This window comes from Columba livia, chromosome 1, assembly GCF_036013475.1.
Source record: "Columba livia isolate bColLiv1 breed racing homer chromosome 1, bColLiv1.pat.W.v2, whole genome shotgun sequence".
Taxonomy (NCBI): domain Eukaryota; kingdom Metazoa; phylum Chordata; class Aves; order Columbiformes; family Columbidae; genus Columba; species Columba livia.
The window spans coordinates 165,393,760-165,419,418 of NC_088602.1; the positions used below are offsets into that span (position 1 = coordinate 165,393,760).

The 25,659-nt window shown below is 38.9% G+C and overlaps 1 long non-coding RNA gene across 1 annotated transcript in view; it reads right to left on the reverse strand.

The window, feature by feature from the left end:
- Positions 1–25,659, reverse strand: part of LOC110363192 (uncharacterized) — a 124,895-nt gene that overhangs the window by 14,872 nt on the left and 84,364 nt on the right. The window contains exon 3 of the long non-coding RNA XR_010468302.1: positions 15,090–15,157. This is a non-coding gene — a long non-coding RNA (uncharacterized LOC110363192). The remainder of the gene's footprint in view (positions 1–15,089; positions 15,158–25,659) is intronic.

Below are 25,659 nucleotides of genomic sequence, written 5' to 3' on the forward strand. Positions count from 1 at the left end.
TTGGAAGCAACCTTATCTAATAACAAATACATTAAAGGTGACTTAAATAGCTCGCGGTTCTCTGGAAAATCTGGGCTTGTAGTCATTTATCACATAAACTATGAATAGAACCAAATGAACTGAAAGTCCTTCTGTTTTCCTTTTCCTTTATATATAGCTTTTTCCACTGGAAGAATACACTGCAGGCCCTTAATCACTTCTGCAATATCACAGAGTGTCAGTTTTATTTAGCAAAGTAATACATATTGCAGCAACAAGGCTATGTGAACACATTTACATTTTACTTTTCTGTTTAACTGGGTGGGTTTTTTTAATCCTGAGGGTTTCTTGATGGATGAAGATTTTTTTGTTTGGAGGCTAATGCTGATTTTTCGGGTAGTGACCAGATAGCTCTACTGGAATGCATTTTTAAACTTATCTCTCTTTATGGAGGCTATTTTTTGTTTGGTAACAGCTGCTTATGCATTGTAGTGATTATCCTGTGCACCGAATCCTGCGGACAAAGATCACACTGATATGGAACTAAAAACTGTGTCATAACACATACATGTGAAGAGTTGATTACAGCTTCAGGGGAAGCGATTGTTTCGGTATTTCCTAGTGTTTCACTTCCTCTGTTTGCAATCTTGAATAACATCTCTGTTAATATGGACTTTTCCAATATGATTTCCCAAATTTGCCTTTTCTATTAAATTAGGATGTAGAGCAAATTGTACTGCATGCAGTGATCTCTTCTTCCCAATGTATATCACTCTCAGAGATGCAATACTGTTTTTCAACCTACAAGCAGAGACTTCCACCACTTCGTCTATAGCACTAAGTATGTCACTGGGTATCCTGGCCACAGGGTGAACTGTGCCTTTCCCTTCCCTTTGTGCACACCCTTGAGAGATGACAGGCTGAGTTTCCTTAACATCTTTAACTGTGGCAACCAGCACTTTAGACTGGATCTCTGGATGAATATATCACAGTCTCTGATGAAACCTTCCTTTTTTTCTGGATGACTGATGTGGCAGGGCCAGCTGTGTTTGCCACACAAAAGAAATTTTCTTTTTGCTGTCCCAGACCATCAGCAGCCTAGCACATGGAGAAAATCTGGGAATTGGAGCCACTCCTCTGCTGCATCAAAAGGTCCCCAGACTCTCAAGTGTGGCTCCCAGGTCTCCACATGCACCAGTGACCCACTGGGACCTACACAGCCGCTCACCCTGCTCACAGGCCAGTTGGGGCTGCCCCACTCTCTCCAGAAAAGAACTGAGATCCCACCAACTAACCAAACCTCCTTTCCCCCAGTGCATCTCCCCACACCATGTAGCCCTTGCTCATTTCAGAGAACTCTGCCTATAGATGTGACTACAAGCTGCTGCTTTAATCTACTCAACTTCTTACAGAGAAACCTGTTAGTAATTCTGCTGCAAGGATGTGGCAAGCAAGGACAAAAAAGCCATGCATGCTTGGTACTCATTCAGTTTGCTATTCCTCACACCCCTTGGGTCAGCCTAGCTGTCAACCCACTGTGGAAAACCCGGGTTTCAATCACCTCTATTATATGAAGCCTTCCAAGCTCTACCTTACTTTTCTCCAGACTTTCTAAAATGAAATTTATAACTTTGATCCTTAGCCTTAGCAAGTAGCCTGTACAACTCTGCTTGGTACCTAGAATTAACATTTCCCCAGTCGATTGCTTGGCCATTGTTTAACTTTTTGACGTTATACCCAAAGATGCCTTATCTCCTTGCCATTGTTTCACTTCCTCCTTGACAGTACTTGCAGTTCCTTTTGATTGAAGTCCATCTTGGCAGACAGAATTATATCCCAAGAGTGAAATGAGGCATGCAAACCAACACAACCAAACTGTTTAAGTTCCATATTCAGTCAGCAAAGAGAGCAAGATGCCTTTAGAGGTTTGTTGAAGGGTACCAAGTTCATCTTGTTCAGGCATAACTAAAGGGCAGCGTAGTCCACCAAACCATATGTGAACTGGTTGGAAAATGGCAAGTGCTTCTGTCTAGTCCACTTGTGAAGCTGGGCAGTGAAAGGTACAGAGAAGGGGGTGCCACTTTCCCCTTACCACACAGGATAATGTGGGGGCAGTAACTCAGGAGGCCTCTGCCCTAACTTCTGCCCTGCTTGCACATCATCTCCCATGCCTGACAGCAGTGCTTTAGTTGTAGGCTGCTGCATGGACCCCATGTAAAGGCAATTTTTTTACACTCCTGTGTAAGGAGATTTTAATCTCTTCTTTACAAGCCAGCCACCATGAAGCCAAACATGTAGGAGTCTTGCAGCCAACTGGAAAACACACAAAAGTGATCTTAGTTTTAGGCTAGCAACTAGGACACTCTTCGGGCTGATATGGATAACAGTCCACCTTGGCAGAAAAGAAAAGCACTTAAATCCTTTAACCTCAGGTTTCCTTTCTAAATACTAAAACAGTAAGTAAGACTGTTATACAAAAAGCTCTACTGTCACCACTTCCGAAGGTGTGATTTTCTATACTGCTGACCACACTTTGTCTCCTTCAGGCTTCCTCTGGGATCTTAGGAAGACTTTGTATGCCCATCTACACTTAGACCTGGATCACAGCAGGGCATACACAGGAAGACTGACTTCCATTTTTGCAGTGTGCACTTCACAGCACAGAGGGACAGCCACGATGAAGTGCCAAGGGAAGGAAGCAGGCACCTGATGAATTTGGGTGCCTACAGGGGTAGGCAGTCCATGGAAGCAGGTAGGCTGGATTACTGTCTAGACCTCAGTTGAGCTGCAGGTCACCATGAATACAAGATTCAGGCAGACAGGATCACACCTATGTAATCCATAAAATATTGCAACTATCTCCCTTGTCCTATGCATTTGGCAACCAAGGAAAGTTATTGTCTCAAAGTATGAGAAGTTACTCTCATAACCAATGCTGAATCTCTGCAGCTGGGTTTCTGAGGGGCGGAAAAAAGATTTTCATAAGCTGGTCTGTTTCCAGTTATCTTCCTGAGGCTGTCAGCCTGTGGTTTCCAGGCAGCTGCTGCTGCTGCTGCTTTTCCTTTGGTGGTATTTTTTAACCCAGCTATTTAAAATGTTTACGTACACTTACTTTGTGCAGGCTCTTAACATTTCTCCAAAGAACACAAGTATGAGGCAAGAAACAGTGATTTCTAACAGCTCCTATCTTTGCTAAACTTCTCTAAAATTGCATGCAAGCAAGAAAAGACACATCTCTAGCCCAAGGCCCTCTCCCTTCTGAACTTCAAAGCCTGTCATAAACAATAAAAGCATTAAGACTTTTTTAATGAAAAGGTGAGTGGCTCCTTTATAATTGAGAGTATAAGGCAATATGTATCTATGTTACCACATATACACAGAGGTTATCAATATCCCCTGTAAAGCTTCAGATTTCTAAACTTTATTAAGTGAATTCAACAAAAGTTTAGCAGTAAAGCAATGAGTTATTAGTTGGTCAGTTATCTTTTAAGAGTGAAAGGAACTCTAAGAAAAGTCAAAGATCACTACAGTAGTGCAAGCAGAACTAAAAATAAACCACTAGGTCACAAGCACTAAAATGCTGAGAGTGACTAGCCTGAGGTAGGCAGTGGGACGTAGAACACCAACTACTGTACATCAAACACACTAATAGCTGCAGAGAAGCTGTCCAATAAAATAGACCAGTGGCTCAGTGTCCGGGAGATTCAATCTGACACCATTCCAGGGATATCAGCATATGACTTCAAACACTGCATTAAGAGATAGAAAGCTTAATAGCTGCTTTCTGGTTTAGTACAATGCCTAGTGATAATATTCCTGAATTTAGAACTCATAAAATATCTGTCGCCTCCAGCAGCAATATCTCAGTACTTTACTGAGATCAAATCCTTTAGCGAAGTGTGTCAAATAGGTCAGAGGCATATAACAGTACATGAGAAGGGGCACCGCCTCCATAAAAGCATTTGTAAAATAAGTCATATATAAGGCCAGAAGAGATATATGGGAACACAGGTATTCATGACTTTCAAAGACATTTTCAAGCCTTCTAATTCTGCAGTCATATATTCTATCCAATACTTTCAGAAATTATAGTGAAAAACGGACTGGGAAACATAGACAGATGAGGAAAGCTCAGTAAACCTTCCAAGGATACAGGAAAAACAAAACAAAACAAAAACAAAACAAAACAAAACAAAACAAAACAAAACAAGAAAAAAAACACACAAAAAACCACAAGAAATAAACAAAAAAACATGGGTTGCTACTGGTTTGTATCTGCTACTTTGGCTTGGTGAAATGGTGGGGCAGGAAAGAGGGGCTCACCATCCAGCTCGCTGAGACTGGCTTTTTTGGCTAGGTCACTTTCCTAGCAGAGCAAGGAAGCTGATTTCACTTCAAATTACTTTTTCCTTCAGGTGACAGTCCTATGCAGTAGCAAACAAGCAAATAAATAAAAATATTCCTTTATCTTCGACACCAAACCTTTACCTAAAAAAAATTTGAGACTATTAACCTTTGGAGCCTGAGTGCCAGCTAGAAAGTATTTTTTCTGATTTAATTTGCTCTACTGCCCATCTTTGCATTAAAATTACTTAGGAGTTGAATATATACAGCAGTAATGGCCTTTGAAGTTCAGTCCTTAAAGGTATTAAGTTATGAAAAATCATTACCCTGAAAAAATGAGGACAATGGTCCTTACTTATTCATTCTGTATGTTCTGTCTAATAACTCAGGGCTAAATCTCACACAGCTGTGTTTGACTGAGGTCAAATGCAATAAAAGACTAATAATAAATAGTGAGTTGCTATAGAAGGATCCTAGCTGGTGGCCTTCTTGCATGAATAAACTGAAATCAAGACTACACTTTGCACTAAATTTGGAGAATTTAGAAGTAGAAGGTTGAGAGACCTGTGGAGATTAATCTGTTACAATTCAACCATCTTCTATATTTTTAAACAAGACCCTACATAACAAGGTCACAAAGGACATTCCTCATTGTTTATTAAGCTACTGTTTCCTTGTATATGGTACTGACAGGGTGGAGTACAATTATTTTCTGCAAAACAACTGAGAAAACTATTAGAATACAATAAAATTCAGATGTGTCTTCTTATCAGATCCTTCCTTCCCTAGGAGCTAAATATTTGTATTATAGCTGCATTATGTCAGATAATTTAATTGCAAGGACAAAATTCTACTCCTTAGTATTCACTACGGATCTTGTCTCAAAGTAATCTCTTCTACCATTCTCATATTGTGTTCAGATTTTAAACTCTGGGGTATGCTCCCAGTTTTTTGTTACTCCATAAACTAAACATGAAATGATGTCAGATCACCACTAGGTTAGCTGGCTCTGCTAGATTTAGGGCTATGCTAGGTTTATAGCTTTGCTTTGCCAGAACAGACCACAGCAGCAAAAGGTGGGACTAACTTCAGGCCAAAGCAAGACATGAGGTTGCTTGGGGTCGCAACCTCCGTACTTTTGCTTCTCTAGCCAGAAGAGTGACTGGTCTGGAAACAGGAGCTGGAACAGCCAGTTTCTGGCTCCCACCTGCATCCGCCAACCTGCTGCTCCTGAGGGCCAGGCAGAAGCAGTAACCACTTACACTAGACCTCTTGTTTCATTTTCCTCCTTGCACACATCCCAAACCCAACTCCTGCAAAACTCATAGACCCTTTCTGGCCATTTTCACGTCTCTTACTTTGCTGTAACTTCCCTGTCTCCCCACCTCCCCAGCCCAGCTCCACTGACCTCTGCTGACTTTGCCAGGCCTGGCTCCACTGACTTCCCTCTAAGCCTGAGCTGGTCAGCCCAGATATCACATGGAGAGAAAAATTGATTCTAAGCTGTGGAGAAGATTTAAGATAGCCTTGGCTAGGCTGACCCAGGTGATATGATCTATAAATGCAATCTGCACCTTTTCTATCCCAACAGTCACACAAATTCTGTGGAAAGGAATGCACAGATCTGAATCTGACCATTTAAACTTAAAACTTTTTTTTTTTTTTTTTAACTGAATCAATTCAACTATCAAGCTATTAATTACAGAGCTAACTCAACCTGTATTTCCCAAGTAGCCACACTGTGAGTGATGGTGGCATTGAAAAAGCAGTTAGTGGATTATGATCATACTCATTATGAGAAGTGTGGGCCAGGCCAGGTGATTTCAGTGAGGCATGGAAGGAGATGTGGCTTACTGGAAAGGATACATTCAAAATAATTATATGGATTTATGAAATTTCCAAGAAGTCAATTTAACAATTTTCTGAATTATTTTTGTGAAAAGGTTAGTGATGGAAAGGTTTAAAAGTTTATTCAGTGTCTTTGTCTAATTTCTTTTCCTACAATTTATTATTTAGTGGCTTGTCTTGTTTCATTGCACACATCTTAAGCAATGAAGTTGCTGCCACTTCCCTTAGAGAAATATTCCATAACTTGCAATTTCTCACTTGTCAGGAAATTTTTTCACACCAGCTTGCATGTTTCCTGTATTAATTTTTTCCAGTTGTGCTAGCAGTATCCTCATCTACTACTTTGAGCAAGAACAGCAGTGAGTGTTGTTGTTACTATTCTTATACTACTCCAGCAGCTATGGAATGCCCTCAAGTAGAAGGTGCTATATAACAAAGGTTCCTCCTTCAAAGTGGTAAAGCTAAGCATTTCTTTCAGAAGTGAATTAACATTTTGGCAATCTCATAAGAATTCATTTCACATGAAATTTTTCCTTTGTTATTCAGTGGCACATAGTGCAGCAAATATTTGTATATTGAAATGCAAACATAGTGTATCTTTTATTTTTAAGACACTGGTGAGTTTGGGATTCAATATTCCAGAAAGCTATTGGATTGAGATTTCCTGGATACACTCTGTTTATCTACAAGGTAGTCAGCCAGTCTCAGTTTATTCCTTCTTATGAAGTCCCAGTACTTTTTCTTCAGCATAAAATGGAGGTTCCGCTTTTTGGGTCAAGGATGAAGACCAGCTTCCCCTTCTGACTAATCCTTGGGCAATCTGATGAGTCTAGCACTCTATGTAAAGTATGGAAACTCAACTAAGAAAATCAGAGTTTCCCAAGCCACAATGTAGCTGTAAGTGGTAAGGCTGGCAGTTGCAGCCAAATTATAATGAAGATGGCATCAGCTGTGAAAGGCATGATATTGCAAATGCTCAAAACTGAGCGATATCATTCCACCAGGAGTTCTATTATCTTAGCAACGTGTTTCCATTCTGAATTTTAAAATATGAAAATTCTAAATTTTCTTTAAAACTAATGTTATGGAAAACTTGTTGAATTGTAACATTTTCATTTGCTAAAGCCGAATTTTTTTGGCCTGAGTTAGTATTTTTTAATATTTTCTTGCTGTAATGCTGTGCTTTATAATCCTGTGCATTGATTTTAAAGTTTCATTTTAATTTCAAAACAAAAATCTAAATTGTTCCATATTTTAATCTATTTTATTGAAGTATGGACATGTTTCAATCCAAGGTTTTGCTTCCAGGGTAATAGCATTTCCCTACAGGTGCATACTGTATTGGAAAATTTCCAACTAGCTCTTTTTAATGCATAAGCCATTCTTCTTTATAAACTTAACAATTAAAGATTAACAGGAATAGAGCATGTTTGTTGTTTTCCTGAAGGAGGAATTTTGTTTAAATTGTCCTTTGCTCAAGTATGTGATTCAGTGCCTAGAACTACAAATAACCTGGTTGATTTGTTTGCATAATTTGAACAGTTTGCCAATAACTTGGGTGTGAACTATTAAAGAAACCCATTCACTCCCCGTACGTGATAGAGTCATTAATCCTGATGGGTGTGTACTGTGCATTTTTTTTAAATATACAAGATGAAAAATCATGAATCCTTGAATAATATTTTTCAGGGAGCTGGTTTTGACCACACTTTCCATTGTGCAATTTAATCTTAAAAGTTTGTACCATGTGATGTGATTCAGAATTTAGCAAATGACTCTTAAGCAAAAGGTTTAAGGGTGTTTCTTTATCTGCTATTGTTAGTGGTTCAAAGCATAACAACTCTGAGCAGTGTGAGTCAGAATCCAAACCTAACCACAGAAATGTAGTGGCCAGTTGCTGTGTATGGAGGTCTTCAATCTGGCTTGACTAAGAATTTTTACTGTATTTTTGCATTAAACCTTTACAAGGTTAGTGCTTGGGGAAATTGTATATCAAGTTTATACTGGAAGTCTAATCTCTCTTTTCTTTTTCTTTTTTTTTTTTTTTTTCCCCCCAGATATACATGGTGTTTTGAAAGAGGGCTGTGGAACTGCATCAAAGAGTAACCACTTATCTAGCTTGCATCTAGATGAGTGGCAGAGGAGACTGCAAATTTTGAAGGGAAACCATTAAGGCTGAAAGAAAAAGGGAAATGATTGTCAGAACAACGTGATACTATCCTAACATTAAATACTGCCAGTCATGGGAAAAAATCTAGTCAGTTCAGTCCGACTTTGATCACTGCATTTCTACAGAGGACCTGCCCCAACACTGCATGCAGAGTACAAGCCTGACTAGACTCCTTCAAAGGGATCCTTATGTAGGATGGAGCTTCCACTGCTGGGTTGCAATCACCTTCTGAATTACCTTACCCTAAGAGCATTCATTTGAAATAGTATGATTACAAGAAAAGTTGCTCCAGGAATACTGGGTTTCCTGGATTTTCCTAAGGGCAGATTTGTAAAATGAAACTGTAAAATAGTAGAAGTATATCAAGCAGTAAAAGATTATGGAAATTTTCACTGTCAAAAATAAACCACACGGTTTTTAAAATTTCACCTGGACTAGATTAATGTGAATGGAAATGGAGGGCAAATTCTTGTCTCCAATTCAACAGAATGTTCAGGTATGTTTAATCCCAAACACCTGATTCCCTCTAATTCAAACCTTAAAGCAGGAAGTATCAGCTGGTCCCTTCAAGACTGATTGTTACTGGTAACACTGCAAAACAGGCAGCTTTCATGTCATGTAAGTAGCACCGATCCAAGAAAAATACCAGTGACTTTAAGAAAAGAGCTTGAGTGTTTTGATGCCCTGCTAACTCATGAAATTAAAATATGAGAGTATGGTCCATGGTGATACTGAGCATTCACTTAAAATGGCACTGCAGTGTCAAATATCAGGAACTTTATAGTCAAAAATTATAAGGAGATAAAGAGAGAATATTATAATTTGCAAATAATGTGGAAAATACGAATCAGTAACTTTAATATAAGAAAAACTGCAGAAGATACAGTGAAATCCAGAGAAAACCGAAGCCACAAGCAAGAAGGTCAGAGGAAATAACTAAACTGTATATGTGTGACCTTTTCTTCAGCATGTGTTGGAAACAGTAAATTGTGGGTACCGGAGAAAACGTAGAGCTAAGTATTAATTGAACAAGTCAGACAGAACTTTGGAAAACTTATGGGAGATGAAGTGTATACATGTCTTGAAAAGAAACTGTAAAAACATCTAAGAAACAAATGAGAGATCAGAAGTCTCATGAAGAGGTAACATATCAAGATAAGAAGAGGTGACGTGCTACAAAGATGACATGAGAGGAGGACAATAAAAGAAAACCCAAAGAAGTCACATGTTATCCCAAAACCACCAAGGCTCTAATGCACCGTCGTGAGCCCAAGTCCTCTCTAGATACATGACACAGAGCCAGAGAGGATTGCTGACATACACCACTCACAAAGCTGAGGAAAACCTCATTTCCGTGCAGAAATCTATCTTTGAGGCAGAATTTCTTCTTAGCTCTGTCTCCAGAAAAAGACAAGAATGTTCCAGTTTCAGTCTTTCCTTTACTATGTGGATGTCCAAAATAATATCAGAAGTGGTAGCTGCACCAGAGGAACTCTCAGTTGGGTGTACTATGCTAATTTTATACAGTCTATTTTTCATTCTATGATCACATCATGACTAAGTGAAGCCTTGTTTACAACAATTTTATTACAGTGTGAATTTTGGATGACTGGCTTCATAGGGCGAAATTCATCTATCCATGTCAGGATGCCTAAAATGCAGATGCCTGTCTCTATAGCTGGTAGAGGAACTATCAGAGATCTTCTCCAGTTACTTTTTCTGCAGCTACTACTATATTTAATAAAATTAAGAAAACTAGTAGTCTGGGTGTCTAACAAATGGTATATCATAATCTAGTACAGTGGTACATCATAATGGAAGTTTCAGAGGCCTCCAGAAGGCAGTGGTACTTAATAGCAAGACAGTTTCTAGCCCAAATGTCATGAGCTATGTGCTGAACTTCATCAATAGCGAAAAAGGTTTAGAGATATGCTTCAAAGAAATTCTGGAAGCAGTACAGTATTTTTTGTGATCACATATTGTGATGAGAAATGTCCACGTTTTAATCCTTTCCCCCCCTCTTTCCACTCTGGTGTTAAAAGGAAGAAGAAAAAAAGTGGCAGAGAAGACAAGGGAGAAGGGGAAATACAGACTTAATACCAGAAAGTCTTTTTGAAGTATTTGTTCTCTTGATTAAGAGTTCTCAGTTTGGCAAGACCTAAATCAAGATAGATCAAAGAAGGTTCAAAATAAAGAGCAGCTGAATGAAAATGTATGAGATGACAGAAGGAATAAACAATAATAACTGTGCATATGTTTAAGTCATCTGAAAGTGATTGCAGCAACGTGTAAAATATCTGGAAATAGACATTAAAATGGCGTCTTAATTGCCTAAGGGAAAAAAATCTGCTTAAATCTTAAATAAATCCTGTTTAAAATAAACTGCATCCATTCTCTCCTTTGCATTATGACTTCAGGAGCTTTCTCATCCTCTCTGTTTGGTTATGCATAATGTGGAAACCACTACTGCTCTTGCTCAGATATTCTGCCATGGAAGTGGGTTTCTGGAGGTAAATATACTGGCAACATAGCCAAAACAAGAACCTCCCCACCAGTTATAACTCATATGGAGAAGATGAAGAAGCAAGGGCTTATACATGCCTTCTGTTTGCTAGCATTCATTTTCCTCCAGTTGAAAAGTTTGGGGTTTTTTTCCAATAGAAGGTTGTGTGGAGAGTGTGATTAAAGGTATAAGAGAAATAATCCACACTTTGCTGCATGATGGCTTGAGTGTTGAAGAGAAGGCTGATGGAAACAGATGAAAAAGGAAATACAGGGCAAAACTCAGGAAGATAATAGGCAGCAGAAGACAATACTAGATTAATAACATGATGGCATCAGCTTTGGTTTCCATTTTTCAAATTCTCTTTTTCTGATACCTATGGAAATAATCTAAAACAATCTAACAATGAGGCATATCTAACTAAGTTACCACAGATTTTAACTCAGGATCATATCTCAGGTATGATGATATATGAGGTATGAGATATAAATATGAGATTTATATCTCAGGTATGAGATATAAATAGCCCTGTATCTTATATTAATTTTCTTTCAGTTGAAAACTTCAGTAATTAATTTGAAAGGGTACAACACTTACAAAATTATTTCCAATGGTTTTTATTAAAAGTAAGCTAGCTGTCTGCAGTACCATAACTTTTCACTGTTTGTATTTCCATTGTGACATTGTAAACACTTTTGAACAGCACCACCATAGTCATATTCTATCAAGATGACAGAATAGTGGCCTTTTCTCTCATGAATTTTTTCAAGCATTCAGACTTTAGGAACCATTGCACTAAGCAGTTTATAGCTAACAAGTGGAGATTCATTTTTGGCTCTGCTATTATCTAGCAGGCTATCATTATCAGTCACTAATGTCTTTCACGAAATGAATAAAAGGTCCGGGATATCACTCATGTGGCTCTTTTAAAATACCCTGAGATTTCTTTTTTTTTTTTTTGGTTGTTGTCTGAGTGGGACAAAATGTGGCGAACAGGAGGGCACCACAGAATACTTTTTAATCATTTCACATATGTTGAACACAAGGTGTTTAAAGATAAGGCTGTGGAAATCAATGCATATATAAAAATGCGTTTGCTTACCCTGTGCCAGACAGTGTGGCACATTTACTAATGCTGCAATTCTACACAGACAGCTAAGTGAGATTATTCAATCCTATATTTACATTGCTGTAGTGTATAAGGAAGCGGACTAGATATGTTTGAAAACATGAGATGAAGATTTTGGTGTGATGGCCAGTTTTACTTTCTGCAATCAAATAAGCAAAAGGAAATTTTAAGTGTGGAATATAGAACTGTCTGTATTGATGTATGATGATAAGGTACCATGTGCCTCCAAGCTAAAATATATCCTCCTTATCTCCTCATTTAGTCTCAAACAATGAAAAGCTCAAGAAACAAGTGATGGGGTACTATAGGCTGGCTGAAATTAGATTGTATCTCATGTTCTCTCTCCTCTTACTCTCATGTACTTCTAACCTAGTAATTTTTATGAAATGGAGGTGTGATCAGGAATCTGTTGCCTCCAGTAATGAATCATAACTTTTTGCTTAGCCTGTGCTGCTGAATGGCCTTCAGTCATCTCCAGTCTAAGATAAAAGAACTGGTGGCCTGAGACTGGCTGAAGATGTGAAGAGTCCTCACTAAGTAGCTAGCTAATCCCTTTTTTCATCTTTCTGCATACCCACAAGAGACAAACCTAATGATCAGTTGTAGGATAATGGAGTATGCTTTTATTTGTTATCTATTCCTAGTAGATTAGAATGACTACTACGATATGAAGGTGCTTCTGATGAGTAGCCCTATAGATGGTCAAGCACAGGTACCCCAGCAGACCTGGAATGCAGCCAAACGAAGAAGTGTCTTCCCAGAGCTGGCAAGAAACCTAATGGCCAAAACAACTGCAACTCAGTTAAAGCAGTACTGGCTCTTATCTGTGAGTCTACCCAGATATGATCACTAACTGTAACACCTTGACACTAATTTTCTACTTAGTCTGCCAGTCATCTGCAAGTTCTGAAAAGTCCTTCGAAGTCCTGCCTCTACTTGTCACGTTCACAGAAATGCTCTCGACCCTTCCAAGCTTTGCAAAGCTCCTTCATTCAGCCTTCCCTTCCTCCCTGCCCTGCAATGTTCCAGAGCCTCCCAGGAGTGTCCCAACACCTCTTGGACCATTGCTTTTTCAGACAACTTCTGCCACCTCTTTGTACTGCCAACAGTGGAAAAGTGTCTGTTTCAGCCTGGCTTGTCAGGTCAAAGGAGGAGATGATTGGAAAAAGTAGTTTCTTGTTCAAATGACTCATCACAATGCTTAGGAAAATAGGCCAAATACTGTTGTTTCCAAAGCTGATCACAGAGCTCCTACAGCCTTGAAACTGCAGCAACCTAGTGTTTACCAATTACCTGTTTGCTATAAACGTGTTTCACCCATAGCTGCAGTCTCTTTACCTCAGCTCCATCCTCCCCTGCCCTTCTCACTGCCTTCTTCCCACTTGGTGCAGCATCTTGTGCTCAGCACCCTCAGGTTTTCCTTCTGGCTGGTTTGTCACCCTTACTAACCAAATTTCAGCCTCTCTGACAAAGAACAAACCTAAAGAACCTCTCCAACCCCATTGCAGCACAGGAGTCTCATCCTCCATTCGTGGCCATTCCACTGTTCCTTCTTGCTCTGTCTGCCAACTCTGTGCACATGTGGGTCACAGCTGCAGAGGAACATTCCTCTGGGAGAGGCTTGTCATTTGCCTGGTGCAGCCATTATAACTACAGCAGTACAATCAACCTACTGTAGCTGTGCTGGGAATTTCACCGGTTTCAACAAGCTCTTAGCTGGTAAGATCTTCAGGGCACAGACTGTCTGTTTGTACAGCATCTAGCACAGAGGAGCCCTCAGGAGTTGTAGGAGCGAAAGTAATTGGTGTGGGTAATTCCTTCAGATATATCAGCATAGGGCATTAAAAACACCTTTCTTGGTTTCTGAATGTCTGAAGGGAGAAAATTATTTAATAAAAGGACTTCCCCTCTGGCTGAGCTTGTAAATACCATAATTTCCATATTATTCTGTCAAAGAAAAAGACCTCTTCTTGCAAGATGTGTGCATATGTCTATGAGTAGTTTCCTTCCTTCTGTGGGACTAGTCACAATCATAAATTTAAAAATGAGTGACTGTCTCTTCAGTATCAGTATCCATGACACCTGATACATATACATTTAAAGACTGTATTAATAGTCTCAGCACTGCAGCCAAATCTTAAGTCCTACATGTTTATGTTAAATATTTGTTTTTATTGGCTGAGTTTTAATGAATGAATTCAAATACTAGGAGAGAAATAGGGGTTTGTGGGCTTTTTGAAACTGGAGAAGTATTTTGGAAACGTTCTCTTACTGCTATAGTAGTCCCAAAATGTATCTGGGAGGATGCCAAGGTATTAACAGTGTTACTGAATATAAAGTAACCATGAAGAAGGCTAGACTTATATAGCTGAGAATGGTTTTGGAAGAAAAATGAACTTTTCAAGGTTGTATTCTGTCAGAAAGCATTTTTCCCAAAAAATTGTAATTCTGAGTGTCAAGACACCAGCATTATGTGTAAAGAGGAACCCATCAAGTACAGTGCATGCAGCTGTGAATACTAATGATGAATGAATGACCGTACACATAGCTAGTAAGTCTCACTGGACTCATTATGATGTTCCCTATTTGTAATAGTAAATCAAATTCTTTGTCCAAAAAGAGTCACCACTTACGACTAAATGGAGTCATATGGTTGCTCCTTAGCCACATGGTATTGACTTCTGTTTGCTAACTGGCTGACCTACATTCAGGAGACATGCCTGAGAAAGCCACTTCACTTAAACTCCGCAATGAAAATCAGCGAGAAAGCATTTTAAGAAGAAAGTGTGAGAGAGCAAGCTTGTTCATAAAGAAATGTAAGACAGTTGAGATAATTTTTGCCAATTTCTACATCAAAAGAAAAGTGCCATATGTTTGTTTAAATGGATGTAGAGGTCAAATTTTTAAACTGTTGGCTTTTCCAACCTGTTTACAGAAACAAAGGAAGAGATTTGTCAGTTCAGCCTTACATTCAATTTTCCCCTCTTAAATAAGCACTCACCAGCCCTCATTCTCTGCAACTTTATGGTCCCTTTCCTCCCCTTTTTAACAAATGGCCCATAGGAGAGGTAATTCTCTTTTCTAAGGTTTGCTTCATGACATTACACTTCCCATACCTCAAGACTGTCTTCACATCACCAGCTCTGTGCACAGAAGTTACTGGGGTACAATGATGATCTTGGACCTGAAACACATTTAAAATATCTCCAGGTAAAAAGCAATTTTGTCATTGCAATACCAATGCAAAACTGAAGTCTATAACCTGGAATACCAGTTAAAGTGCAATTCAAAACATGTAGTTGTTATACAACAGAAACCAGGGGCAACAAAATGTCAGGGTAGAAACTTGTCCATTAAACATAACAACTAGGTAAATATGTCTTCGGAAGTGCTATAAATTGGAAGTAGAATGTCTATGTTTAATAAACATAGCATTGAGCTAAAATTTTAAATTTTAATTCTCAAATTATTCTTGTAGAATTTGCAAAAAAAAAAAAAAAAACAATCACTGTCCTAACCCATGTATTGGAAACCTTTGAGTACTCTGAGACCAATAGTTTCCTCCCTAACTTCTACAGAAGGAAGAGCTGGTACTTGATAGAAAAGTAATGGTAAAGTAATGGTGCTAAATTTGAAAACTCTCTAGGTGTTTACCAATGCCTGATGTACAGACAGATGCATGGAAAAGACCGGACTGAGGCACCAGGCAGATGAAAGACATTTTATTGTCTTCCTGCAGAATACTGTAAACCATAAGTTTATTCTACTGCTCCCAGATTAAGTATTCAGACTACTATGATGTATGTTTACTGAAATAACTGAAATAATTAGTAAGATACATACCAGAGCAGCTTAGATATTCAGTAGAGCTGTAGCAGCTGAAACCATGCAGCACACTTTTAAAAATCTATCATGTGATATTTGCCATTATACAAAGTGGCTTCCCCTTGCCACTTATTATTGTAGGACTCCCTCTATTATTGTCTCCCGCTGTTTCTGATTCATACAGCAGTTTATTTCCTGGAAGATACCTCTTCTTTTTGTGTTCTGGACATCTTTTTCAGTCTGACCACATTCTGCATCTGCTCCACATCTCTGGCATAATATAGGTGTCCCCTTGAAAACCTTTTTTACTTCAATAACCCATTCCTTCTTATGTCAATGTACTTCCATTCTTTTTGAAATATCCACCAAAGTGGTGTGTTGCAAAAAGAAACCTTCCCAATGAGATTTCAAAGCCATTGTAAATATATCCAAATACAATGCAATTTTGGTTTTGTTTTAAACTCTGTATTCAAACTAAGAAAAATAAATTTTAAAAGTTTAAAAAACCTCTACCTCTTAGTTGTTTGTAAGCAGTTTGTTTCTAAGTGGATAACTGTGGTTCTGCATGCTGTTCCACCTCTATTCGCTAGTCCCAGGCTGTGTACTGTCTCTGCCAACCCCTTAAGACAGGAAAATTTGCTTGAACTGAAATTCGAATTTCTCCCTTTCATACATATTTTTATATTTATTCCCATGTATTACATGTAGAATGAGAAGAAACTTTAACAAGGGTAAATAAAGCTGCTTTTGCCTTGTTTCAGAGACTCGTAGACAACACTACTGTTGAGATTTTAAATACTGACCTCTCAAGCCTTTCTCAAATATATCCATTCTCATTTCCACATTTTGAAGGATTCTGTAATCTTGTCTTATCCTTCTCAAAAGCTTTCTTCTGCTAGAAGATTTCCTTGTTTGTGTGGTGAGGTCCTGTAAAAAATATCTCTGGGTGTTTCTCTAGGGTAAATGAATTCCAGGGAACCAAGAGGGGAGTGTTTCAGCTTGATGTCTTGTGGATCACGTACACTGAACTGTGTAAGTCTATAAGATGTTACAAGTGATTCATCTTCTTGCATATTTTAATTTGCATTGTCTTTCAGAAAAATGTTTAAATTAGTCCATTATACATACATAGTGGGTACTTGTATACTTTACACTTGGATGTAGTAGCAAGTGAAGCTGTAATAGTTCTGGTAGTCAGGACTTCACACTCTGTTGAATTCTGTGGAAGTCTGCAGTTTGTTTCACTGCCCTCCTCCAAGTGACACACATATGCATATATATGTGTGTATATGTATTATATGTATCCTTAGAAACACTGCAAACTGCATTATGCATTTTGTTCAAAACAGATTCATACAGATTACAGGCCAGACACATGCTGGTCTAGACATAATCTCAGAAACAGTATTTTTTTGCTGTTTCATTTTCTTGAAATTCTATAGGCAGAAACGCAGGCAAAGAATGTGATAATGGAAAATGAAAGTTAGGTTGTTTTTCATTGTAAGATAGTTCCTATCATAAATAGCTCTGTTAACCACCTTAAGCAGTACTAGAATTTTTAAATAACCTATAATGGAGACCATACACTGTAAAAAGACTATAAATATATTAGCAATTGACTTCTTTACTGCATATACCACTAATGAAAGCCAATCAGGCATTCACACATTTTCCAATAATTAGCAGCTGTTATCTGGCAGACGCCATTTCCTATACATGCTATTGCTCAGGGTTAGTATGAGAAAAGTTTGCTAAAGGCAGGACTATTTTTGTCCCAGCAACTCTTATGTTGCTATGTGCTCTCAGATTACTGGGCAGATAGACACACAATGAAGTCAAACAGCTGATCTGCAAAACTGAGAACACTGTGTGGTTTCCTCCACTGGCGCTTGTTTGTGTATAAATGCGTACATGTGCACAAACTATGGGTAGTGAAAGGTTGTTTTTCTCTAGATATTCTTGTCAAAGAAAAAGGTCATATCCTGCATCCTGTTAAAACACAGTCAGAACCCCTTAGAAAACTCTGTGAAATCACTCTGTAAAGTCGTGCCTGTGACAGTTTGTACCTTGTTTCACTGTGCAATTTAAAGTTGATCTTAGTTAAGATAGAAGGACCATGTGCCAGTGCTGCTGCAAACATTGCTTCTTTCAGTCAGTTGATAATGGCAATGTTGAGAGCCTTTGATCATTGCCATCACCAGCTTTGCTGGTATCATTTTCAATTCAGGTCAGATTGGGGATTCTTCCAAGGTTATTGATAAAGTCTAGCTGCTCCTTTCCTTTTCTTCAGCCATTATGCTGGGCGCCTGGTGACATATAAGCCATGTTGTCCCTGAAGAATGTTTACAAGAAGCACCCAAACTTGAGCCCATATATTTTATTAATGAATGTAGCACCTCTTAGGCAATGAAATCCATCAATAAATATGGTGGGCTCTAGAAAGGAGGCTGTAATACATAGATGCATTGACCTGTACCATCAATATTTAGATCTGCAGCTTTTACTACAGCAAGCAGTATAAGAATCTCCACAAACAGTACACACAGAAATGACAAAATACCCTGTATTAGACCTTGATGTTAGTTTTCATGTCCACATGCCTGCCTTATGACCGATTTGCTGCTTTAGCTACATACCACTAATGTGGATGTCCTACTTCCTGGCTCGGTTACAGCCACAGTTACAGAAAAAAATATCTTTCTCTGTGTTTTCATCTAATGTGAGGACCCTATGGCAGCAGGTGACTGTCATCTCCTTGCTGCTTTCCCCAAATCTTCTGCAGAGAGGGCAGGAAAATCTTGTGAATCACGGTGTGTTGGGAGCACAGTTTGTAGTGCTCTCACACAGTCGGGGCTGATGGAGACAATTGCCCTTTCTTGTTCTGCTGGGATATATGGGACAGTATAGGACACCAATATGATTGTTTTGTGTTCTACTAGAGGCGGTTTTTATTGTGTGTGGGTTAAGGTAAGTTGTGTGGAGACACGTCAGGAGGGCATCTGAGGTACATAACACTCCAAACCCAGCCAAAGTCTGTCCCACAGCATGTGAAGGAATGACCCATTAATGTCCACGTTTCTCCTATAGCCACCTTCCCAGTAAGAGCCTACCGGGCACTAGAAAACAGCAACACTGAGCAACAGCTTTGCTTTCAGAGTATTTAGCACTCTGCTCACCATGTGCTGGCCTCATGTGACAGTAGAGATGTCCCCATTCTGGGCACAGGGTTGGGGAAGGGTGTAAGCGCCAGCTCCACTTCTCTAATGGCAACCAGGATTCTTCAGTCTGGCACATTGTTCCCTTTCCAAATCTCTGTTAGAGGAATGAATACAACTATGGTCCCACTTTCTCCATAACTCTTTGGGGATGCATAGTTTGCCCATCTCTGCATTCATCCTCTGGATTAGACTGTCCTATTTTGTAACTGATCTAATTTGCTTTGAGCTTTGTGATGGATTTTTAAGACTTTTTTTTTTTTTCTTTCCAAAGATCTTACTTCAGAATGGATGTGTAATAATAAACTTTGGTCCTGCTGCAACACAGTGTTTCAATTTTCTTCCTGAAGATTAATGAGGTCAAGTAAAATCAGGGAAAGAACACAAGTTTCAGGTTCTTTCTACCAGAGAAACTAATCCAAGCAATGACATATGACTTCATTCAGTGGGGCCCTTCATGTCACAACTAGATTCACCCTGGCAGGAGAGTCCCCTGATGAGATTCTTTACCGAAGAAGATGAGTGGGAGCCTCTGAGGGAAGAAGACACTAGTCTTCATTTCAAAGGCATGTACCTTGTTTTTTGGTAGTGTTGGGATGCATTAGTTCCCCGAATGGGACATATCTCACATATCTATTAAGACTGGAAATGCTATGATTTTATTGAGGGTGGGAAAGGGAAAAACCCAGCTTTGAAAATCTTCATTACTCAAAAATATCTCTTGGGCATATTTTTTTTTAAAAAAAGTCTCAGTTCAAACTTGAAACAGGAGGGGAAATCCCTGAGAATAAAGAAAAGGGGAACCTAACATTTACTTAGGACTCTACAACTGAGCTAATTCTCAGGAAAATGCTATTCAAGTTGGAGGGCCATAGAGTTCAGCACCAGTTGCAGAAGATCAGTGAGGGTGGTTGCCTGGCTTGTATCTGCCTGCAAGTCCCTAACTTTCAGCATATTTTGGAAATTTTCTAATACACCCTTGAAGCTTCCTTTTTTCTCTTCCTACCCTGCCTTTCATAGATTTTTAAATCCTCTTCAGTGCTGTTCATAGAAGTCAGCAACTGAAGACAGAAATTCCACCCTATGAAAACCACCTTTCCCTTCTGCAGTGTTAAACAAGCCCAGTGGGAGAAGCAATTATCAGAGACTTGCTACTGCAGTAAGCAAGTGTCAGTCAGTAGAAAAACTGAAAATATTATAAAGTAGAAAACAGATCACCAGAAGCAGATGAGCCTAGAGGAGAAAAATACTTCTTTGAACTAATATACTCTTTAATTTCAGACTATCCAAGTGTGAAAGAAGAGTATGGTCTCTGACTGTCTTTTTAGTGTGTTTCAGTTAAAGTCTACACAGGTATGTGCTAAATAAATACAGCGCTTAGGTTAAGAACTGAAAAATCCCAAAGAGAAGAGATATATACATCTTATTTTAATGATTACAGTTTGTATAATTTTTTTCATTGGTTGGTGTCAGGTGAACTAGTGATGGGCTAGAAGATTTCCCTGATAACCTGAATCTCAGAGGTGTTGGAAACAGGAAGAATTTTTCTACTCTGTAAGAAATTCTGGATGACTTTGTGAAATGAAGTAGTACAAATGGAAAGATATTAGGAGTAGAAGCTGTGGCTTTAGTGTACAGAGCAATCACCAGCTACCCAGACACCAGCACTGTTCTTTGGCAAATGAAGTTGTAGGAAGCATTAGGAAAAATTATGTTAGTTGGAACAGAAGTAGGGAAAAACAACCCACCTGGCTTTGAGGAGAGTTAGATAACTGTATGAAAGGGATTACATGATATGATTGCCTGCAACAGCAGGGGCTTGTGTTCCAGGAAGCCCAGATCTGTTTGTGGAAATCAAAGTAAAAACAAGATCAAGAAGACAAGTGCTACTTAAGTAACTGAAAATACACCTTGCAGCAATATGTGAATTATTATGTTTGCAGTAGCCTGACAACTATTATTTGTTCAGCTTTTTCATGAAATCAGGAAGCAAGGACTTAGAGTATCTTCATTTTTATCTGTACACTGTAGCTTAGCCTCATTTTCTGTAATTACTGAGAAGCTTTACCAGCAGTGAATTAGAAGGTTTAGAAACAGGGCGGAGGGGTAAGAGAGGGAAGATGTTTGCTTGTCTTGTTGATAACTTGATAAAGCAAAAAAAAGGATACTTGTGAGATACGGTGGTAAAACCATCACCGACAGGCCTGAAATTATCTAGAAGCAGCGGGCACTGGCAAGGCAGACGTAACTCATTTATCGCAAAGCTATGCACTTCCAGGCATGATCCAGTGATAAGTCCGTGTTATCACAGCAGGTCTGCAATGCATCTGCTGCAGAGGGGCATACCGCCCTTCACAGTAAGTGCTGCCTGGCAATATACAGTCAGGTCTTGTGACATATATCCTCAAAAGGGATATACCAATTACCTTAATGGAAAGAAAACTGTTTGCATGCATGATTGAACTTTCGTGTTATCTGTATAAAGGGCCTAGGGAGTGTGAAATGACTCACAGGGCAGCTTCTCTTCTAAAAGACTGCTGAATAAGTTATTAGACAGGCAGCCACCCTCGGGCCAGTATGTTGGGCCGAGGCAGTAGGTGAAAGAATGAAGGAATGAAGGAATGAAGTATGTGAGAAAGAAAGGGCAGTTGGTTGTATAATAATGTCCCACCTCCAGGCAAATACACTTTCTGGTGTCTTAAATTTCTTCCTCTAGTAACAGACTGAGGGTTCTACTGAACTTTAAAGGCCTTCATTAGTTGCTAAGTTATGCTGAGACCAACCACAGTGCAGCTATTCAATAAAGATATTTCACTATTTTGTTACTAGACTGCTAGCATCTCCGTACCAGAAAGAAATAAAAAGACCCAAAGACAAAGCACAAATTGGAGTTGTTAATCTTTAAAGACAGATGACCTTTCTAATTATTCTGGGACAGACTTCTATCTCTCTGATACTAGACAAGATTGGTATTTAGAAGAGTCACTCTTGTATAAATGAGAACTGTTTGATTATTTTCTCTAAATGACCATTTTTTTCATAACCATATCAAGCCACATGGAATTAGCTGGCATTTGTTCATTGTTGAGGATTTGTGTCTCCTGCCCAAGTTTACTGACACAGAGAGGTATGTGGCCATTCAAAAACATTGAAGGGCTTGTGTTTGATACACTGAAGTGCCTTGGGCAGCTGGGAGGTTACATCCGTTTAAAAGGAGTATGACTGCAGCAAAAAGGAGATCTTTTCTTCAGCAGTTTTGTTCAAGTTGCAAAACAGAATGATTTATTTTAAATTAAATACTATGGCTCATGCTTGCACCATATCAGAATGGGTTTGATTTCAATGAGGTCTCTCTCCCAGTCCATGTACGCCTGGTCTAGGAAAAGCAACAACAGCATAAGGGAAATTACCATTTATCTGCTCCACAACTTTCTGTCAGTCTCCATCAACATGAAAACAAAATTGTCAAGCAGCATAAATAGGGTAATATGAAAAAATGGTCACTGAAAGTGGACTAAGTGGTGCTTTCAACATACAGGAAGATTCTGCTTTGATCGTATTTGCAGTTGTCCGCTAATAGATACCTGACAGAGAAAAACACACAGATTTCTCTCATCCTTCCTCCTTCCAAAGCTTTTCTATCCCATATTTGTTTTATTGAAGTCTCATCAAGTTATAAACACCAGTTCAGGACTCTTTTTAATTACTGCCTAAGAACATGACTACAGTGCATCAGCAAAAGTTAGACTCACTTTAAAATTTTGTTTTCAAGCTTATTTGTGATATGAGAGGGCTGTAGGATATGAAAATGCCACCAAACTAAATTTCACCATGAGAACGTTTGCAAGGCAATTCAAATAATAAAAAATGCCTTATTCAGTCCCCTGTGCACAGTATGAGTCTCCTCACTGTCACCTGGGACACAACCATGCAACTATTTCCCTGGGTAGATACAAGCTAAATGTACCAGCTGCATAGAGTTGTCAGGTCCACAGTGAGTACTCCAATCTCCACTTTTTGGGGTAAAACAAGAATCAGGTAAACCTAAAAGGAAAGTAAGAGAGACTGGAAAACTATGAAGTGATGAAATAGAATATATATCAATGATAAAAATCTATTCGTAATAATTATATTCAGCAGTAACTTCTATTGTCCTTCAAGGGTCCATATGGGCACTAATATTTAATATCTTCATCAACAATATAGACAGTGGACTGAGTGCACCTGCAGTAAGTTTTCAGGTGACAGCAAGCTCAGTGGTGTGGTTCATTCGCTGGAGGAAAGAGATGCCATAGGACGGGACCTTGACAGGCTTAAAGAATGGGCCCATACAACCTTCATGAAGTTCAAAAAAAGCCAAGTGCAAGATTCTACACCTGGGATTGGGAAAACCCCTAGTATCAGTGCAAATTGGGGGGACAAATGGATTGAGAGCAGCCCTGCGGAGAAGAACCTGGGGATACTGGTGGATGTAAGACTGGACATGAGCCAGCAATGTGAACTTCTAGCCCAGAAGGCAAATCATATGTTGGGCTGCATCAAAAGGAGTGTGGCCAGCAGATCGAGGGAGGTGATTCTGTTCCTCTACTCCACTCTGGTGGGACCCCACCTGGAGGCCCATGTCCAGATCTTGGGTCCCCAGTACAGGAAAGACATGGACCTGTTGTAGAGGGTCCAGAGAAGGGACATAAAAATTATTAAAGGGATGAAACATCTCTCCTGTGAATAAAAGGTGAGAGAGCTGGGGTTGTTCCACCTAAAAAGAAGGCTCCAGGGAGATCTACTGCAGCCTTTCAATATATAAAGGCTTATAAGAAAGGTGGAGAGGCTTTTTACCAAGGTCTGTAGTGACAGGACAAGTGGCAACAGTTTTAAACTGAAAGAGGGTAGATTTAGATTGGACATAAGAAATTTTTTATTATATGGATGGTGAGATATTAGAACAGATTGCCCAGATAAGCTGTGGATGCCCCATGATGGGAAGTGTTCAAGGCCAGGTTGGAGGGGGCTTTGAGAAATCTGATCTAATGAAAGATGTCCCTGCTCAGGGCAGGGGGGTTGGACTAGATGATATTTAAAGGCCCCTTCCAACCTGAACCATTCTGTCATTCTATGATTCTATTAGCACAAATTGTTTCAGGATCTTGGTCCCCTGTGTGACACCTGACAGACAGGATGCTGTGTCTGACAAAATATACCACAAGAAGGAAGTTCTTATCAAATAACACACTGGAAACTTGTGAAAGTTTCAGCTGTGTATCCAGCCATGCCTGAAGAAGACTTCTACTAATTATATTTTATTTATTATATTTATTTGTTTTCCTATACCTATGTTAGAAATCTAATTAATGTCAGCATGAGCTGAAGAAGTTTTCTTAAAAAAAGAAACAGAACCTTTATTCAGTGTCTCAGTCTATTCAGTATTTCTACTGAAACTTATTTCTTTCTTCAAACATCATGGCTTTTTTTTTTTATTCTTTTAACATCTCCACTTTTTGTCAGTAACCTCAATAGAAAGGCTATTGCTGCAGAACTTCCTGCTGAGGTCATATTAGGAAGCAATGGGAGTGTCACAGAGGAACAAGTTTTCATATTTTCAGTATCACCTTTCTCCTTTTAATTTCCTCTCTGTTTGTATGGGAGGAAGGGGAGAGTCCAGAATCCAGTGTCTAAAAAACTTACTAGATTATCTTCCTGCCATTCTCTGCTAATACAAGATGCTTCCCTGCATGGCATCAGCTAGTGTTTTGCCAAGTCATCAAAGTCCCAAGCAAACATTCCTCCCAGGAAGACTCATATCTCACTATTGCAAAATTGCAAAGGCTTGTTTCATACCTAGCCTAAACAGTCCTTTTAAAGGTCTTTCGTATGGGTCTATCAAAAAGTAACACCCGAGCTATTTTCCTTCCTTGGAATTCAACAGCCTTCAGTTATACACTGGGCTTCTTGTGTGTGTGTGAGAAAGCAATTTGTTCTGTGAGCATTGTGAGCCATCGTTACATCATATAGTTAATCCAGAAACTCAATAAATTTCAGCCTAAAAATTTCACAGTCACTGAAGGTAACTAAAAAAGCTCTAAAGAACAGAAATGTGCAGGCAACCTTAGCTATTGGTTTTGCTATAAACTGCAGATAAAGTACTTATCAGCTTAACAGGAGTGAAGGGTTGTGAGAGTTTGTATTTGTGCAGACCTTTGAAGATAAAAGAATTGAAATTTGCTTTATAAATATATATGTGATGTCTAGGTAGATAAACAGTGGACAAGATCCCCTAGGGCTGAGAAGCCACTATCCGAATTTGTAATGCAATAGCTGTTCATTACACAAGACAGGATTTCAGCAATATCCATTGGGGATTCTTTTTTTGTAGGCATTCCAATTTAAGAGTATACATGACGTGTAAAGGCATGTATATGACATATATAAAGGCACAAATGTATATGCATGTACAGGCATTTCTACTGTTTATTTTCCAAATCTGTCTTTCCAAATAAAAGCAATGCTAAAATGGAGCTAGTGTTAGCAGCCCATGTAATTTAGACTCAACAATATTTCAATAATTCTTTAATTATTCAAACATTTCTTTTAAATTAATAAATTCAAATTTAAATTCAACATAAAACATGACAAGACATGGAAATACGCA